This window comes from Anomaloglossus baeobatrachus, chromosome 4, assembly GCF_048569485.1.
Source record: "Anomaloglossus baeobatrachus isolate aAnoBae1 chromosome 4, aAnoBae1.hap1, whole genome shotgun sequence".
Classification (NCBI taxonomy): Eukaryota; Metazoa; Chordata; class Amphibia; order Anura; family Aromobatidae; genus Anomaloglossus; species Anomaloglossus baeobatrachus.
Genome location: NC_134356.1, coordinates 185,439,116 through 185,460,612, shown reverse-complemented (window position 1 = coordinate 185,460,612; position 21,497 = coordinate 185,439,116). Strand labels below are relative to the sequence as shown.

The window sequence follows — 21,497 nt, the reverse complement described above, 5'->3', positions numbered from 1 at the left end:
CACTATATGGTACAAATGATGTCTGGGTGTGATGCCTCAGGTCGGTATGAGTCTGTAGACACCAAACATGTATAGGTTTACTGATATCTAAGGGAGTTAAAAAAAATCACAGATTTGTCCAAACAATGGCGCACTTTTTGAGCCATATTCCACAATCCATAGCGTTCTCATTTTTCAAGATCTACGGCTCATTGACCGCTTATTTTTTGTATCTCGAGCTGATTATTTTAATGGTACCAGTTTTGCGCAGATGCTCCGTTTTGATCGCCTGTTATCACAAAATTTGCAGTGACAAAAAGCATTATGGCGTTTGGATTTTTTTTGCCACTACGCCGTTTACCAATCAAATTAACTGATTTTAAATTTTGATAGACAAGGCATTTCTGAACATCGCGATAACAAATGTGTATATTTTGTATCCTTTTAAAATTTCAATGGGGTGAACGGGGGGGGGGGTGATTTGAAATTGTAATTTTTGTGTTTTTTTGGGGGGGGGGGGGTAAATTTTTTAAAACTTTATTTTACTTTACTATTCCCTCTTGGGAACTATAAGGATCAGCAGCCTGATCACTCATTATTTCCTGTAGCTGAGAGCAGCATTGCTCTGATCTGCAGAAAAGCTCACCTCCTCTCACTGGCAGTAGCCAGCCGAGTGAAAGACGAAGTGACTTATGCTAGCTACAGGAGCCATCACATGACCCTGTGCTGCCATGGCAACCATAGGATCCACGTGATCACGTCACGTGACTTCTGATGGTGCCAGGTATGTGAATTCTTACCGCGGAGCTCTATTTCATCTCAATGTCACATTGAGCACGACAGCAAAATGCAAGGGTTTAACAGGCGCGAGTGGGTCCCAGACCCACTTGTGCCTGATAGCTGCACATGTCAGCTGTTGAAATCAGCTGACATGTGCAGGGATCACTGCCGGCTGCCCGCGGCAGCAAGCAGGGATTAACCTGACACGATCCATGATGTACTCAGTACGTCATGTGTAGTGAAGAGGTTAAGAATAAAATTAAACTTTTTTTTTTTTTTAATTTTACAAATACTTCATGAATCCTTATATAACTGGACCAATCATGGGGTCAACAAGCCCAGAATGCAAAAACCTTTGCAAGACTGTAAGGTCAGCAACTATGTACAACCAAAAAGAAGAAAAAAAAAATCCACTTTAAAATATAACTTAATAATTACAGTACTTTTAAAAAGCAAGATAACTCACAATATAAAAACGGCAGTATATATAATGCAAATGGGGGCATATACTGATAATGACATAAGTATGGCTTGAGTAGGTCTGTCCCTAATATACCCTAACTTTGTCCCTACCTGTCCGTGAAGGTCAGCACCCTATAACTTGTGAAGTGGTGCCCCCACTCAAAGTCGGTAGGCAATATATGGCCCTATAAATGCCATATGTACTTAATACAATGTGATAAAAATTATATTTATACACATGTATCCCTAGTATGTGTGTACATAGCCCAATGTTTCACATTATTATTAGTAAAATATTCAAAGCCATGGATTCCATAATGGTATAAGGATTTCAAGACAATGTAAAAAGATAAAAAAAAAAAAAAGGAATCCTAAGGATACTTCGCTTAGGCCCTGTGCGCACTAGGCGTTTTTACCCGCGGATTTACTCGCGGTTTTGCTGCGGAAATTTCTTGAGAAATGTTTCAAATCTTTCTGCAGACATTTCCCAGCAAAACCTATGGGAAAAAAAAAATAGCTGTGCGCACGCTGCGTTTTTTTCTCAAGAAAATTCTTTATGAAGATTTTGAGAAAATTTCTTGAGAAAATGAGCATGTCACTTCTTTTCCGCAGGTACTTGCGGTATATCCCCGGTATTTCACTCCATTCACTGTAATGTAATCGCGAAATACAGCGGGTATACCGCAGGTAGCAAATGATGTGCGGTATACCCCCGGTATAGCCGCGATTTACCTGCGGTAATGCTCATCGCTGCCTGCGGTTTTGCAGGGAGTGATGTCATTATGACAGAAGAGGAAGTGGAGCAGAGTAAACACACGTCACACTCCCTGGACGCCGCACAGAAGCACTTCCGTGTGACCTCCAGGTGCCCGTGCAGTCTGTGTCCCGCTCCAGCCCCGCGGCTGCCTGCCCTGCTGTGTGTCAGTGTCTGCCCACCACGGTATCAGCAGCTTGTCACCCTGCAACGCAGGCAGACACTGACACACAGCAGCGCGTGCAGCCGCGGGGATGACTGGTACTGCTGTCAGCAGGCGAGATGAGATCATTACCTGCTGTGACGATCTCCTGCCTCCTGACGTCATCGCTGTCACTGCCGTCTATGCCCGCGGCCCGACACTGTCACGGGCGGTGACGTCACGGGCTCTCGCGATATTGCTGACAACGCGGCGGGCATAGAAGTCAGTGACAGCGCTGATGGCAGGACTGCAGGAGATCATCACAGCAGGTAATGGTCTCATCTAACCTCCTGACGGCAGCGCTGATCATCCCCTGCAGTGACCTGGGCTGACCTATTGATGTTAGCTCAGGTCACTGCATTACTCTCCCAGCCAATGGGGAACCTTCTGTTCTTCACTTACTGGGACAGTGACTATGGTATGGATCGTCGTGGGACCCCCCCCCTCTCTTAATGGATTACGCCGGGCCCGGATTTGATTGTTCTTGTCAATAAATTGGTGAAAGAGGGAATGTGGGGAGTGTTTTTTCAAATAAAACTTTTTTTGTTGTCTATTTGTTATTTCTTACTGACTGGGTTGGTGATGTCGGGTATCTGATAGCCGCGTGACATCACCAACCCCAGGGCTTGATGCCAGGTGACATTACACATCTGGCATCAACCACATATATTACCCCGTTTTCCACCGCACCAGGGCAACGGGATGAGTTGGGGCGAAGCGCCAGGATTGGCATGTCTAATGGATGCGCCACTTCTGGGGTGGCTGCGGCCTGCTATTTTTAGGCTGGGGAGTGTCCAATAACAGTGGACCTCCCTAGTCTGAGAATATGAGACCCCAGCTGTCCGCTTTACCTTGGCTGGGGATCCAATTTGGGGGGATCCCACGTTTTTTGTTTTAAATTATTTATTTAATGTAAAATAACAGCGTGGGGTGCCCTCTGTTTTGGATTACCAGCCAAGGTGAAGCTGCCAGCTGTGGTCTGCAGGCTGCAGCCGTCTGCTTTACCCTAGCTGGCTACAAAAGATGGGGGACCTCACGTCATTTTTTTTAATTATTTATTTTTTGGCTAAATACAAGGCTAGGCACTCTTTAGTGCCACATGAAAGTCACTAAAGGGTGCCAGCTTAGAATATGCACGGGGGTGGGACATTATATAGGTCTTTCTCATCAATATCTATTCATCTATCCATCTTTCCCTCTATCCATTATCTGTCTATCGATTATCTAATTATCTATATTATTTATTGCAGTTCAGCAGAGAAAAAAACGCAGGGACCAACCTGCGGAAAAACCGCGGCAAAAACGCATGCGTTTTTCCCGCGGTTTTGGTGCAGTTTTTTACCGCAGGTGCGGTAATCTTCAACTCCACGAAGTTTCTCAAGAAATTTTCTTGAGAAAAATCACTTTTCTAGTGCGCACATAGCCTTAAAGTGCAAGTACTGGTAAGGGTCCAACAATGCATAAGAAATCCTCCCAGGGTCCAACAATTCATAGCAAAACACCCCAATGAGTTTCCCCCCAAGTTTGGGGGGGGGGTGTCATCAGGGACCAAACATTATATGGAACCTCAAATAAATAGAGAAATGGGATCCCAGTAATAGGGCATCAAAAATACATGGCCGCCATGAATGCTGATGCGTACAAGTCAGGCACCATATAGCAAGCCATAAGTAGCGTGAAAGACAGACATTTTTCTAGCCCCCAGCAAACCCTTTAAAAAGTGGGTTATTTCAGGAGGATCATCCCTCCTATATGGAAACATTGAATAAACTGAATAAAATGATGCCTTGATATTTGCTATCCGATGTCTTAATCCAGGGAAATCCACATTTTTCTTACTATGCAAATGAACTGTTAGGATATATGGGTCGGGGACTGATCTTCCTGATAATCTGGGCTTATTATAAATGAAAGGAGGCATTACCATTGTGAGACATGTAACGACTGATAGTTTGCTCTTCTGACCTACATGTCTCATACTGGTACTGCCTCTTTTCATATACAAAAAGGCTCAGGAAGCATATTCTCAAGGAGATCAATGTCAAATCCATAGATCTCAATGGCTCAGTTACATATTAGGAAAAGTGAAGAAATCTCTGGAACAATGCACAGAACTGCGAATATTGGGGTATCATTATCGAACTTTCCATGACCTGCATGTCCATACAGACTGCATAGGAGGTTTGATACTACTGACAGACTCCTTTTAATGGCATCACAAAAGTAATGATCCTCTTTAGTTGTAAATTTGTTGCTTCATGTTATTATTACAAGCGGACCTCTTATTATAGAGGTTTCCTTTGCACTCGGCACCAGGTAGAAGCCCCATCTCCCCCATGAATGATTGATGGAAGGGCAAGAGTAAAAACCTGGTTGTCAGAACACCTATTTTCTTGTTCAGTCATGCCCTGAAATTGTCAACATTCTAGAAATGTTAAGTTGCCATTTGGAGAGCTTTTTTACTGCTAAAGTCTATAGTAATGTGTCCACTTCTTGGATGGCCTCATACAAGTCCCTCATCAATGGCTTTGTAATAAAAGAAGACTATTCCCATCTAATAAAGTGATAAAACACCAATAAATATATGTTCAGCTCACCACTCTAGAGCAGGTATCTCCAGCCTCTGGTCCGGTGCAAGGAACAAGTGGTTTGGCTTCCACAGCTGAGTAATCAGTACCATCAAGAGCAGACCTGGGCAACGGGCGGCCCGCGGGCCACATCCGGCCCGCCTGCTCTCTGTGACCGGCCCGCCCGTCTTCAGCCGGTGCAGTGGAGCCGGGCTGCAGCATGCCGAGTAGGGAGAGATCCTGTGCAGGTCCGCACAGTCAGTGCAGGAGAAGGAGCAGCACAGCAGAGCAGACGGAATAATTCATCTTCCAGGACCTGCGATGATGTCACGCCCATGTGACTGTGTGGGAGGAGACACAGGATGCCGGGGAGAAAGCAAGACATGCTGAATGCTGAAGGAGATGTTGACACATGATGACTGGTAATAAGAAAAGAGGGGTGTGAGGCAAATCCCGGGATATGAAGATGAATTATGACTCCAGTCATAGTCCCTCATCACTCCCTGGCAGTGCCCCCTCCCTTCTTGTTCTCAGTGTTCCACTTACACCTCCATGGCCATGTCCTGTGATATGGAAATTAGGTGGCTTAGGGACAATGGACACAGGATGACTCCCTGCCGTCACCCTGTAGTAGGAGCTGCTAGCTAGTTAGCAAGGCTATGGAAATAGCCAGACAGAACGACTCCAGTAAAAAATGGTTCATATCTCGCAAGCCATATTTCCGATAAATATGGCAACCATAAAAATGGTGTCTCCGCATGCGGACGATGCCGGCACACCCTTTTTATGGGAGCAGGACATCGGGAAATGGCCCAGGCGTGATATCAGCCAATGGGGAACTGGCAGACAGGTCATGAGTCCCCTCGTTCTGTAGCTAAATTCATAACTGTCACAATGAGAGCATTGGCGTCCGCCTACGACGCTCCCAGGCAAAGTTATGGCCCATATTCCATGTTGGGATATTGTCCATAACTCCAGCCAGGGGTGGAGCAGTGCTCCCTGTGAGGTCACTAAGGTAGGAGGGGACCTGGATTTGCCAGGTTGATAACCCTACTTCGGCCATTTTCCAGTGTTCTTTCGCTGGGGGTCACGTGTAGGAAACATCTGTGGGAGTTCCTGGAAACCTGGTCTACAGCGCCCCCCTGTGGCCAGACGCACAAGGTAACTGATTGAATTGCATACCTGTTTGTAAAACATGCTTTATCTGTAACTGTACTCTGACATATGTATATTCTGTAGATTCCCTATTGTATATATTGTAGTTCTAGTGTGCTTTAGGCTGATTAAATTATATAATTAATCTTGGGCTGTTCTGTTATCTCGATCTTGAATCCCACGTCTGTGTGTTCGGCTAATAGTTACCGTAAATCGGTTGGTGGCAGCGAATTGTGCCAAGGATTATTGTGGGGAGGCCAGTGAGATTCGGGGAGATTTTATATATTCCGCCTGCGGAGGTCGGGGGAATATATACCTTACTCTCACCGGGGACCCTTCAATAATCGGCATAAGTAGTATAGCGGCCTCCTTGCTTATTGTCGGGCAATTCCATAATTGGCCTGACTATAAGAGGGGCGCTAGAGAGCGCGTCACGTGCTCTGTCTGTCGGTCGGGAGGTATAAAGGAGGGGTGACCCCCACTTGTTACCCCCCGATTGTGACGTACTGGTAGCCAGCGCGGGGGATTTCTGAGTGACCCCCCCGGTGGTTTGTGACAAGGGGACATGAGGGGGAGGGGGGCTGCAGGGTGAGTGCATATGAGGGAAGATGGAGCTACAGGGTGAGTGGCATATGAGGGCTGCAGACTGACAAAAGGATGTGAAGGGGTGCAGAGTGTTTGAGAGGGGTAAGTTGGGGGTACAGGCAGGGTGAGATATGTGGGCAGGGTGTGTGACATATGGGGGTGTAGTGTGTGTGATATGGGGGTGCAGGCTGTATGGGGGTGTAGTGTGTGTGATATGGGGGTGCAGGCTGTATGGGGTGTAGTGTGTGTGATATGGGGGTGCAGGTGTAGTATATTACAGGTGTGCTATATGGAGGTGTATATAGTGGTGTGCTATATAGGGGTGTAGTGATGTAGTATATTACAGGTGTGCTATATGGAGGTGTAGTATATTACAGGTGTGCTATATGGAGGTGTAGTATATTACAGGTGTGCTATATGGAGGTGTAGTATATTACAGGTGTGCTATATGGAGGTGTAGTATATTACAGGTGTGCTATATGGAGGTGTATATTACAGGTGTGCTCTATGGAGGTGTAGTATATTACAGGTGTGCTATATGGCGGTGTAGTATATTACAGGTGTGCTATATAGGGGTGTAGTGATGTAGTATATTACAGGTGTGCTATATGGAGGTGTAGTATATTACAGGTGTGCTATATAGGGGTGTAGTGATGTAGTATATTACAGGTGTGCTATATGGAGGTGTAGTATATTACAGGTGTGCTATATAGGGGTGTAGTGATGTAGTATATTACAGGTGTGCTATATGGAGGTGTAGTATATTACAGGTGTGCTATATAGGGGTGTAGTGATGTAGTATATTACAGGTGTGCTATATGGAGGTGTAGTATATTACAGGTGTGCTATATTGAGGTGTAGTATATTACAGGTGTGCTATATTGAGGTGTAGTATATTACAGGTGTGCTATATGGAGGTGTAGTAAATTACAGGTGTGCTATATAGGGGTGTAGTGATGTAGTATATTACAGGTGTGCTATATGGAGGTGTAGTATATTACAGGTGTACTATATGGAGGTGTAGTATATTACAGGTGTGCTATATTGAGGTGTAGTATATTACAGGTATATATAGGGGTGTAGTGATGTATATATTACAGGTGTATATAGGGGTGTAGTGATGTAGTATATTACAGGTGTATATAGGGGTGTAGTGATGTAGTATATTACAGGTGTACTATATGGAATGTAGTAATGTAGTATATTACAGGTGTGCTATATGGAGGTGTAGTATATTACAGGTGTAGTATATGGGGTGTAATGATGTAGTATATCGGAGGTGTATTATATAGTGGTGTAGTATAATACAGGTGTATATGGGGGTGTAGTATATTACAGGTATATGGAGGGAGTGTAGTATAATACAGGTATAGTATATAGGGGTGTAGTGATGTAGTTTATTACAGGTGTAGTATATGGAGGGGGTGTAGTGATGTAGTATATGGGGGGTGTAGTGGTGTAGTTTATTACAGGTGTAGTATATGGAGGGGGTGTAGTGATGTAGTATAATACAGGTCTAGTATATGGGGGGTGTAGTGATGTAGTTTATTACAGGTGTAGTATATGGAGGGGGTGTAGTGATGTAGTATATTGGGTAGAACTGAGGTAATTATATTAGTCCGGCCCTCTAAACCAATCCCAATTTCTCATGCGGCCCCATGGGAAAATTAATTGCCCACCCCTGATCAAGAGGAACAAGGGAGGAGAGAGAATCCAGCACCGATGTAGTAAAAATATTTTCTTTATTCAAAATTCATAAAATAAAAAATCTGACCAAGTGCAGAGTATAAACACGCTTAACGCGTTTCGGAGAAGAACAGACTCCTTATTCATAAGCAATATAATTTATATATATTGCTGGATTCTCTCTCCTCCCTTGCTCCTCTTGATGGTACTAATAAAGTGATAGCATATCATTAGGAACCCCTAGACACCTACAATCCAAAGAGTGAAGGGGTGCTACAACGGTACAACCAATTAATTCACAGTATTGGCCAGGATGACATATACTAGTGACACACCATCACCATACGAGACAGAAAGCTTCCTAAGGCTATGTGCGCACGTGTGCGTATTACGTGCAGTTACGCTGCGTTCTGCACCGCAGCGTAACTGCATGCGTCCTGCGTCCCCTGCACAATCTATGGAGATTGTGCAGGAGCCGTGCGCACGCAGCATGTTAGAACGCAGCGATTCGGCTGCTTGCCATCTGCACATTTTCAGTGTGGTGCAGAGGGCACACAGCCTTAGACAAGTCATTTTATTTCTGAAGAATGACACAGAGAAGCAAGAGAAACCACATGGACATGGCATCATTAGTGTTGAGCGGACCCGAACTGTTAAAATCCGGATCCGCGCGGTTTCAGCATCCGATCCGGGTCCCACATGAATCCGGCTGCACGATCCGGAGTGTCTGTCTGTCTGTCTGTCTGACTCTCTCGTGTCCCGGATCCGCTCCCCATTCACATACATGATTCCGGATCGGATCCGGACTTCTTTTCCAACTGGCGACGGATCCGCCCGACCCGGATTATTAGAAGTCCACTCAACTCTAATCATGATCCATCACTCTGTGAAGGCATGGCATGTTTCCATAACCGAAGGTACAATGGAACAAATCACCAATGGTTACTGTATAAGCTGTGACATCCAGATAACTGTACATGTCACCAGCCTTACATTTGTGTCTCTGGCCAAACTCAATACCATCTCAATGAAGAAGGCAGTATACAAAAGCATAATCAAAAACCTATGAGAAGACATGGGCTAGCACAGGCAAAATAATGCCACCGGTGATGACATGCTTCGCAAGCCATAGTGATCACACCACAGTACTATGGATAAGCAGATTCTTCCCCTCTTCACCATCACAACCTAGTAAACTTCATGCAAAATATTTATATATATCCAGACTTTGTAGCACACATCTAATCCATTTATAGAGAACTTTTTCCATAAAGTGGCCTTGGCAATTGAGGTAGGTAGTCCTATGTGGCGGGAATGTGTGATACATTAGGAAGCTTCTAGTTTATTAAACAGCCAGTAAATCTAGAGCGTGTGACTGGCATCTTAAGGGTAAGCTGTTGTGTAGGAGCAGAAAGCTCCCTCTATACTTGTGAGTAATAAGAAGAGAAGGCCATCCATAATACACATTTGTCAGAACTATAGTGAATGCCGGCTTTCAGTCACATCTGGACCCTGGAGCCACACAGCCAAATGGTCGCCACTTAGGCTCATATAAGAAGATTAAAAGGCTTGTGGGCCTTCTAGACATTTTACATTGAGGCCTACAAACTTCCAAGTTACGCCACTATGTGTAATCCAAAAACAAAAAGAAATTGTGTACACAGTGTGACTGCTAGCACCCTAATTTGTGCAGTCAATAACTATAGTGGTGCACAAACTAATCAGTAACTGTGAAATCAGCTAGAATTGGGGTCCTGGTTATTTTTCTAGCATTGCCCCCAGATAGGATGAGTCCATTGCCCTAGCTCCAGGGAAACAGCCGATTTCTCAGCAGCTGCCACCATAAAGGCTATCCAGATGAAAGCTTCCCTATGTAATCTGGCAGCTCGAATCTCCCCGATTGAGACACGTTCTGAGGCTATGTTCACATGAGGCGCTTTTGCAGCATTTTACTTTTGCTGATGGGCGGTCTCATGACCAAATGTATGCAACGTGAAAACATGTGGTCACATGCCAACAAGTCTCATTTCTCTTCTGTTGAGAGAAGAGCAGGAGTCTAGTTGGCACATGACCACAGTTCACATGTCAGCCCATACTTTCAAGGATGGAGGGGAATCTCGACAGTGTGCAAAGTACACATCGTCACGATTTTATGGTCTGCAGTAACATAGAATTGCAGACTTCTTGTTTTAGACCAGAAAACCCTTCGAATAAAAGTGTTCTAGATAAAATGAAATGATAGAAGAGAAAGAGTAGTAGGATCTGCTCTTTATACTTCCCCTTAATGATCCACATTAGGTTGTGCTTCAGAATTTCCTCAACAAAACCTGGTGGGGGGCATTCTCCATCCACATTCATCATCAATATAGGACCACTTGATGTGAAAACTGGACAAACCCTTGATTAAGTGCTACACTGCATCATGCAATAGTCTGTTCTAAAGAGGTTAGGTTTGGCATCTTCAGATGTGGGCACCACATGCACCCAGTCTCATGGTATCTTCAGATGTGGGCACCACATGCACCCAGTCTCATGGTATCTTCAGATGTGGGCACCACATGCACCCAGTCTCATGGTATCTTCAGATGTGGGCACCACATGCACCCAGTCTCATGGTATCTTCAGATGTGGGCACCACATGCACCCAGTCTCATGGTATCTTCAGATGTGGGCACCACATGCACCCAGTCTCATGGTATCTTCAGATGTGGGCACCACATGCACCCAGTCTCATGGTATCTTCAGATGTGGGCACCACATGCACCCAGTCTCATGGTATCTTCAGACGTGGGCACCACATGCACCCAGTCTCATGGTATCTTCAGACGTGGGCACCACATGCACCCAGTCTCATGGTATCTTCAGACGTGGGCACCACATGCACCCAGTCTCATGGTATCTTCAGACGTGGGCACCACATGCACCCAGTCTCATGGTATCTTCAGACGTGGGCACCACATGCACCCAGTCTCATGGTATCTTCAGACGTGGGCACCACATGCACCCAGTCTCATGGTATCTTCAGATGTGGGCACCACATGTACCCAGTCTCATGGTATCTTCAGATGTGGGCACCACATGTACCCAGTCTCATGGTATCTTCAGATGTGGGCACCACATGTACCCAGTCTCATGGTATCTTCAGATGTGGGCACCACATGTACCCAGTCTCATGGTATCTTCAGATGTGGGCACCACATGTACCCAGTCTCATGGTATCGTCAGATGTGGGCACCACATGTACCCAGTCTCATGGTATCGTCAGATGTGGGCACCACATGTACCCAGTCTCATGGTATCTTCAGATGTGGGCACCACATGTACCCAGTCTCATGGTATCTTCAGATGTGGGCTCCACATGTACCCAGTCTCATGGTATCTTCAGATGTGGGCTCCACATGTACCCAGTCTCATGGTATCTTCAGATGTGGGCACCACATGTACCCAGTCTCATGGAAACTTCAGGTCCAAGCACAACATTCATAGCATATGAGGGATATAGGGAGATGTACAAAATTACAGTACTGTGAAGAAATTTAAAGTGAGGAAAAACATAAGACTGGTTTCAATATTAGAAATGTCAATAGTTTCTTTTTATCAATGAAAAAGCAGCATCAGACAGTTCCACGGGCAGAGTGCATCAGACACTGGTTGGTCTCAGCCATGTATGTTTACAGCTGAAAATATCCACAGAGCTGCACGGAAACTAGTCGGACAGTTGGATCCCCAGTGGCTTCTCCCTTAAGTGATGGATCTATCCCTAAACACGCAGGGAAAGACTTGTCACTTCAGGGCAGTAGGTGGGGAGAAGCTGCCGCCTGTCCAATCAGTCACATGTAAGGCTCGGTCCCTGCAGATATTAAACTATGTTTTTCTCTATGCCGTAGATCAGATGTCAGAGGCCTTTTCAAATGCAAAATTGATGAACTTAAGAAAATCCCCATTAAATCAATATTTGGTATGACCAGCCTTTACCTTGAAAACAGCAGCAATCCTCCTGCATAGATAAACGTTTGTCTGCTTTCTATCCCAGCAGTTATAAGTCTCTTTAGTCGGTCTCTATGGTGACGCATGCCTCTGCATCCATCCTGACCGCACACTGCGGAGTGCATACCTTCTCTCTACGGCATTGCATGCCTCTGCACCATCCTGACCGCACACTACGGAGTGCATACCTTCTCTCTATGGCAATGTATGCCTCTGCACCATCCTGACCGCACACTACGGAGTGCATACCTTCTCTCTATGGCAATGTATGCCTCTGCATCCATCCTGACTGTACACTGCGGGGCGCATACCTTCTCTCTATGGCAATGTATGCCTCTGCACCATCCTGACTGCATACCTTCTCTCTATGGCAATGTATGCCTCTGCACCATCCTGACTGCATACCTTCTCTCTATGGTGACGCATGCCCCTGCATCCATCCTGACTGCATACCTTCTCTCTATGGTGACGCATGACCCTGCATCCATCCTGACTGCATACCTTCTCTCTATGGTGACGCATGCCTCTACACCATCCTGACTGCATACCTTCTCTCTATGGCAATGTATGCCTCTGCATCCATCCTGACTGTACACTGCGGGGCGCATACCTTCTCTCTATGGCAATGTATGCCTCTGCACCATCCTGACTGCATACCTTCTCTCTATGGCAATGTATGCCTCTGCACCATCCTGACTGCATACCTTCTCTCTATGGTGACGCATGCTTCTGCACCATCCTGACTGCATACCTTATCTCTATGGCAATGTATGCCTCTGCACCATCCTGACTGCATACCTTCTCTCTATGGCAATGTATGCCTCTGCATCATCCTGACTGCACACCTTCTCTCTATGGTGACGCATGCCTCTGCATCCATCCTGACTGCATACCTTCTCTCTATGGTGACACATGCCTCTGCATCCATCCTGACTGCATACCTTCTCTCTATGGTGGCGCATGCCCCTGCATCCATCCTGACTGCATACCTTATCTCTATGGTGATGCATGCCTCTGCATCCATCCTGACTGCATACCTTCTCTCTATGGTGGCGCATGCCCCTGCATCCATCCTGACTGCATACCTTCTCTCTATGGCAATGTATGCCTCTGCACCATCCTGACTGCATACCTTCTCTCTATGGCAATTTATGCCTCTGCACCATCCTGACTGCACACCTTCTCTCTATGGTGACGCATGCCCCTGCATCCATCCTGACTGCATACCTTCTCTCTATGGTGACGCATGCCCCTGCATCCATCCTGACTGCATACCTTCTCTCTATGGTGACGCATGCCCCTGCATCCATCCTGACTGCATACCTTCTCTCTATGGTGGCGCATGCCCCTGCATCCATCCTGACTGCATACCTTATCTCTATGGTGATGCATGCCTCTGCATCCATCCTGACTGCATACCTTCTCTCTATGGTGGCGCATGCCCCTGCATCCATCCTGACTGCATACCTTATCTCTATGGTGATGCATGCCTCTGCATCCATCCTGACTGCATACCTTCTCTCTATGGTGACGCATGACCCTGCATCCATCTTGACTGCATACCTTCTCTCTATGGTGACGCATGCCCCTGCATCCATCCTGACTGCATACCTTCTCTCTATGGTGGCGCATGCCCCTGCATCCATCCTGACTGCATACCTTCTCTCTATGGTGACGCATGCCTCTGCATCCATCCTGACTGCATACCTTCTCTCTATGGTGATGCATGCCTCTGCATCCATCCTGACTGCATACCTTCTCTCTATGGTGATGCATGCCTCTGCATCCATCCTGACTGCATACCTTCTCTCTATGGTGACGCATGAACCTGCATCCATCCTGACTGCATACCTTATCTCTATGGTGACGCATGCCCCTGCATCCATCCTGACTGCATACCTTCTCTCTATGGTGATGCATGCCCCTGCATCCATCCTGACTGCATACCTTCTCTCTATGGTGACGCATGCCTCTGCATCCATCCTGACTGCATACCTTCTCTCCATGGTGATGCGTGCCTCTGCATCCATCCTGACTGCATACCTTCTCTCTATGGTGACGCATGCCTCTGCATCCATCCTGACTGCATACCTTCTCTCTATGGTGGCGCATGCCTCTGCATCCATCCTTACTGTACACTATGGAGTGCATACCTTCTCTCTATGGCAATGTATGCCTCTGCATCCATCCTTACTGTACACTGCGGGGCGCATACCTTCTCTCTATGGCATTGCATGCCTCTGCACCATCCTGACTGTACACAGTGGGATGCATACCTTTTCTCTATGGCGATGCATGCCTCTGCATCCATCCTGACCGCACACTGCGGGATGCATACCTTCTCTCTATGGCGATGCAAGCCTCTGCACCATCTTGAGCGCACACCGAGGGGCGCATACCTTTTCTCTATGGCGATGCATGCCTCTGCATCCATCCTGACTGCATACCTTCTCTCTATGGTGACGCATGCCCCTGCATCCATCCTGACTGCATACCTTCTCTCTATGGTGACGCATGCCTCTGCATCCATCCTGACTGCATACCTTCTCTCTATGGTGACGCATGCCCCTGCATCCATCCTGACTGCATACCTTCTCTCTATGGTGGCGCATGCCTCTGCATCCATCCTTACTGTACACTGCGGAGTGCATACCTTCTCTCTATGGCAATGTATGCCTCTGCACCATCCTGACCGCACACTACGGAGTGCATACCTTCTCTCTATGGCAATGTATGCCTCTGCATCCATCCTGACTGTACACTGCGGGGCGCATACCTTCTCTCTATGGCAATGTATGCCTCTGCACCATCCTGACTGCATACCTTCTCTCTATGGCAATTTATGCCTCTGCACCATCCTGACTGCACACCTTCTCTCTATGGTGACGCATGCCCCTGCATCCATCCTGACTGCATACCTTCTCTCTATGGTGACGCATGCCCCTGCATCCATCCTGACTGCATACCTTCTCTCTATGGTGACGCATGCCCCTGCATCCATCCTGACTGCATACCTTCTCTCTATGGTGGCGCATGCCCCTGCATCCATCCTGACTGCATACCTTATCTCTATGGTGATGCATGCCTCTGCATCCATCCTGACTGCATACCTTCTCTCTATGGTGGCGCATGCCCCTGCATCCATCCTGACTGCATACCTTATCTCTATGGTGATGCATGCCTCTGCATCCATCCTGACTGCATACCTTCTCTCTATGGTGACGCATGACCCTGCATCCATCTTGACTGCATACCTTATCTCTATGGTGACGCATGCCCCTGCATCCATCCTGACTGCATACCTTCTCTCTATGGTGACGCATGCCCCTGCATCCATCCTGACTGCATACCTTCTCTCTATGGTGACGCATGCCCCTGCATCCATCCTGACTGCATACCTTCTCTCTATGGTGACGTATGCCCCTGCATCCATCCTGACTGCATACCTTCTCTCTATGGTGGCGCATGCCCCTGCATCCATCCTGACTGCATACCTTCTCTCTATGGTGACGCATGCCCCTGCATCCATCCTGACTGCATACCTTCTCTCTATGGTGACGCATGCCCCTGCATCCATCCTGACTGCATACCTTCTCTCTATGGTGACGCATGCCCCTGCATCCATCCTGACTGCATGCCTTCTCTCTATGGTGACGCATGCCTCTGCATCCATCCTGACTGCATACCTTCTCTCTATGGCGATGCATGCCTCTGCATCCATCCTGACTGCATACCTTCTCACTATGGCGATGCATGCCTCTGCATCCATCCTGACCGCACACTGCGGGATGCATACCTTCTCTCTATGGCGATGCAAGCCTCTGCACCATCTTGAGCGCACACCGAGGGGCGCATACCTTTTCTCTATGGCGATGCATGCCTCTGCATCCATCCTGACTGCATACCTTCTCTCTATGGTGACGCATGCCTCTGCACCATCTTGAGCGCACACTGAGGGGCGCACACCTTCTCTCTATGGTGATGCGTGCCTCTGCATCCATCCTGACTGCATACCTTCTCTCTATGGTGACGCATGCCTCTGCATCCATCCTGACTGCATACCTTCTCTCTATGGTGACGCATGCCCCTGCATCCATCCTGACTGCATACCTTCTCTCTATGGTGGCGCATGCCTCTGCATCCATCCTGACTGCATACCTTCTCTCTATGGTGACGCATGCCTCTGCATCCATCCTGACTGCATACCTTCTCTCTATGGTGGCGCATGCCTCTGCATCCATCCTTACTGTACACTATGGAGTGCATACCTTCTCTCTATGGCAATGTATGCCTCTGCATCCATCCTTACTGTACACTGCGGGGCGCATACCTTCTCTCTATGGCAATGTATGCCTCTGCACCATCCTGACTGCATACCTTCTCTCTATGGCAATTTATGCCTCTGCACCATCCTGACTGCACACCTTCTCTCTATGGTGACGCATGCCCCTGCATCCATCCTGACTGCATACCTTCTCTCTATGGTGACGCATGCCCCTGCATCCATCCTGACTGCATACCTTCTCTCTATGGTGACGCATGCCCCTGCATCCATCCTGACTGCATACCTTCTCTCTATGGTGGCGCATGCCCCTGCATCCATCCTGACTGCATACCTTATCTCTATGGTGATGCATGCCTCTGCATCCATCCTGACTGCATACCTTCTCTCTATGGTGGCGCATGCCCCTGCATCCATCCTGACTGCATACCTTATCTCTATGGTGATGCATGCCTCTGCATCCATCCTGACTGCATACCTTCTCTCTATGGTGACGCATGCCTCTGCATCCATCCTGACTGCATACCTTCTCTCTATGGCGATGCATGCCTCTGCATCCATCCTGACTGCATACCTTCTCACTATGGCGATGCATGCCTCTGCATCCATCCTGACTGTACACAGTGGGATGCATACCTTTTCTCTATGGCGATGCATGCCTCTGCATCCATCCTGACCGCACACTGCGGGATGCATACCTTCTCTCTATGGCGATGCAAGCCTCTGCACCATCTTGAGCGCACACCGAGGGGCGCATACCTTTTCTCTATGGCGATGCGTGCCTCTGCATCCATCCTGACTGCATACCTTCTCTCTATGGTGACGCATGCCTCTGCACCATCTTGAGCGCACACTGAGGGGCGCACACCTTCTCTCTATGGTGATGCGTGCCTCTGCATCCATCCTGACTGCATACCTTCTCTCTATGGTGACGCATGCCTCTGCATCCATCCTGACTGCATACCTTCTCTCTATGGTGACGCATGCCTCTGCATCCATCCTGACTGCATACCTTCTCTCTATGGTGACGCATGCCCCTGCATCCATCCTGACTGCATACCTTCTCTCTATGGTGGCGCATGCCTCTGCATCCATCCTTACTGTACACTGCGGAGTGCATACCTTCTCTCTATGGCAATGTATGCCTCTGCACCATCCTGACCGCACACTACGGAGTGCATACCTTCTCTCTATGGCAATGTATGCCTCTGCATCCATCCTGACTGTACACTGCGGGGCGCATACCTTCTCTCTATGGCAATGTATACCTCTGCACCATCCTGACTGCATACCTTCTCTCTATGGCAATTTATGCCTCTGCACCATCCTGACTGCACACCTTCTCTCTATGGTGACGCATGCCCCTGCATCCATCCTGACTGCATACCTTCTCTCTATGGTGACGCATGCCCCTGCATCCATCCTGACTGCATACCTTCTCTCTATGGTGACGCATGCCCCTGCATCCATCCTGACTGCATACCTTCTCTCTATGGTGGCGCATGCCCCTGCATCCATCCTGACTGCATACCTTATCTCTATGGTGATGCATGCCTCTGCATCCATCCTGACTGCATACCTTCTCTCTATGGTGGCGCATGCCCCTGCATCCATCCTGACTGCATACCTTATCTCTATGGTGATGCATGCCTCTGCATCCATCCTGACTGCATACCTTCTCTCTATGGTGACGCATGACCCTGCATCCATCTTGACTGCATACCTTATCTCTATGGTGACGCATGCCCCTGCATCCATCCTGACTGCATACCTTCTCTCTATGGTGACGCATGCCCCTGCATCCATCCTGACTGCATACCTTCTCTCTATGGTGACGCATGCCCCTGCATCCATCCTGACTGCATACCTTCTCTCTATGGTGACGTATGCCCCTGCATCCATCCTGACTGCATACCTTCTCTCTATGGTGGCGCATGCCCCTGCATCCATCCTGACTGCATACCTTCTCTCTATGGTGACGCATGCCCCTGCATCCATCCTGACTGCATACCTTCTCTCTATGGTGACGCATGCCCCTGCATCCATCCTGACTGCATACCTTCTCTCTATGGTGACGCATGCCCCTGCATCCATCCTGACTGCATGCCTTCTCTCTATGGTGACGCATGCCTCTGCATCCATCCTGACTGCATACCTTCTCTCTATGGCGATGCATGCCTCTGCATCCATCCTGACTGCATACCTTCTCACTATGGCGATGCATGCCTCTGCATCCATCCTGACCGCACACTGCGGGATGCATACCTTCTCTCTATGGCGATGCAAGCCTCTGCACCATCTTGAGCGCACACCGAGGGGCGCATACCTTTTCTCTATGGCGATGCATGCCTCTGCATCCATCCTGACTGCATACCTTCTCTCTATGGTGACGCATGCCTCTGCACCATCTTGAGCGCACACTGAGGGGCGCACACCTTCTCTCTATGGTGATGCGTGCCTCTGCATCCATCCTGACTGCATACCTTCTCTCTATGGTGACGCATGCCTCTGCATCCATCCTGACTGCATACCTTCTCTCTATGGTGACGCATGCCCCTGCATCCATCCTGACTGCATACCTTCTCTCTATGGTGGCGCATGCCTCTGCATCCATCCTGACTGCATACCTTCTCTCTATGGTGACGCATGCCTCTGCATCCATCCTGACTGCATACCTTCTCTCTATGGTGGCGCATGCCTCTGCATCCATCCTTACTGTACACTATGGAGTGCATATCTTCTCTCTATGGCAATGTATGCCTCTGCATCCATCCTTACTGTACACTGCGGGGCGCATACCTTCTCTCTATGGCAATGTATGCCTCTGCACCATCCTGACTGCATACCTTCTCTCTATGGCAATTTATGCCTCTGCACCATCCTGACTGCACACCTTCTCTCTATGGTGACGCATGCCCCTGCATCCATCCTGACTGCATACCTTCTCTCTATGGTGACGCATGCCCCTGCATCCATCCTGACTGCATACCTTCTCTCTATGGTGACGCATGCCCCTGCATCCATCCTGACTGCATACCTTCTCTCTATGGTGGCGCATGCCCCTGCATCCATCCTGACTGCATACCTTATCTCTATGGTGATGCATGCCTCTGCATCCATCCTGACTGCATACCTTCTCTCTATGGTGGCGCATGCCCCTGCATCCATCCTGACTGCATACCTTATCTCTATGGTGATGCATGCCTCTGCATCCATCCTGACTGCATACCTTCTCTCTATGGTGACGCATGACCCTGCATCCATCTTGACTGCATACCTTATCTCTATGGTGACGCATGCCCCTGCATCCATCCTGACTGCATACCTTCTCTCTATGGTGACGCATGCCCCTGCATCCATCCTGACTGCATACCTTCTCTCTATGGTGACGCATGCCCCTGCATCCATCCTGACTGCATACCTTCTCTCTATGGTGACGTATGCCCCTGCATCCATCCTGACTGCATACCTTCTCTCTATGGTGGCGCATGCCCCTGCATCCATCCTGACTGCATACCTTCTCTCTATGGTGACGCATGCCCCTGCATCCATCCTGACTGCATACCTTCTCTCTATGGTGACGCATGCCTCTGCATCCATCCTGACTGCATACCTTCTCTCTATGGCGATGCATGCCTCTGCATCCATCCTGACTGCATACCTTCTCACTATGGCGATGCATGCCTCTGCATCCATCCTGACTGTACACAGTGGGATGCATACCTTTTCTCTATGGCGATGCATGCCTCTGCATCCATCCTGACCGCACACTGCGGGATGCATACCTTCTCTCTATGGCGATGCAAGCCTCTGCACCATCTTGAGCGCACACCGAGGGGCGCATACCTTTTCTCTATGGCGATGCATGCCTCTGCATCCATCCTGACTGCATACCTTCTCTCTATGGTGACGCATGCCTCTGCACCATCTTGAGCGCACACTGAGGGGCGCACACCTTCTCTCTATGGTGATGCGTGCCTCTGCATCCATCCTGACTGCATACCTTCTCTCTATGGTGACGCATGCCTCTGCATCCATCCTGACTGCATACCTTCTCTCTATGGTGACGCATGCCCCTGCATCCATCCTGACTGCATACCTTCTCTCTATGGTGGCGCATGCCTCTGCATCCATCCTGACTGCATACCTTCTCTCTATGGTGATGCATGCCCCTGCATCCATCCTGACTGCATACCTTCTCTCTATGGTGACGCATGCCTCTGCATCCATCCTGACTGCATACCTTCTCTCCATGGTGATGCGTGCCTCTGCATCCATCCTGACTGCATACCTTCTCTCTATGGTGACGCATGCCTCTGCATCCATCCTGACTGCATACCTTCTCTCTATGGTGGCGCATGCCTCTGCATCCATCCTTACTGTACACTATGGAGTGCATACCTTCTCTCTATGGCAATGTATGCCTCTGCATCCATCCTTACTGTACACTGCGGGGCGCATACCTTCTCTCTATGGCATTGCATGCCTCTGCACCATCCTGACTGTACACAGTGGGATGCATACCTTTTCTCTATGGCGATGCATGCCTCTGCATCCATCCTGACCGCACACTGCGGGATGCATACCTTCTCTCTATGGCGATGCAAGCCTCTGCACCATCTTGAGCGCACACCGAGGGGCGCATACCTTTTCTCTATGGCGATGCATGCCTCTGCATCCATCCTGACTGCATACCTTCTCTCTATGGTGGCGCATGCCTCTGCATCCATCCTTACTGTACACTGCGGAGTGCATACCTTCTCTCTATGGCAATGTATGCCTCTGCACCATCCTGACCGCACACTACGGAGTGCATACCTTCTCTCTATGGCAATGTATGCCTCTGCATCCATCCTGACTGTACACTGCGGGGCGCATACCTTCTCTCTATGGCAATGTATACCTCTGCACCATCCTGACTGCATACCTTCTCTCTATGGCAATTTATGCCTCTGCACCATCCTGACTGCACACCTTCTCTCTATGGTGACGCATGCCCCTGCATCCATCCTGACTGCATACCTTCTCTCTATGGTGACGCATGCCCCTGCATCCATC

The 21,497-nt window shown here is 48.4% G+C and overlaps 1 protein-coding gene across 2 annotated transcripts in view; it reads right to left on the bottom strand.

Annotated features, from left to right (window-relative positions):
• RBM27 (RNA binding motif protein 27) overlaps window positions 1-21,497 on the bottom strand; it is a 200,626-nt gene that overhangs the window by 163,403 nt on the left and 15,726 nt on the right. The window lies entirely within an intron of this gene.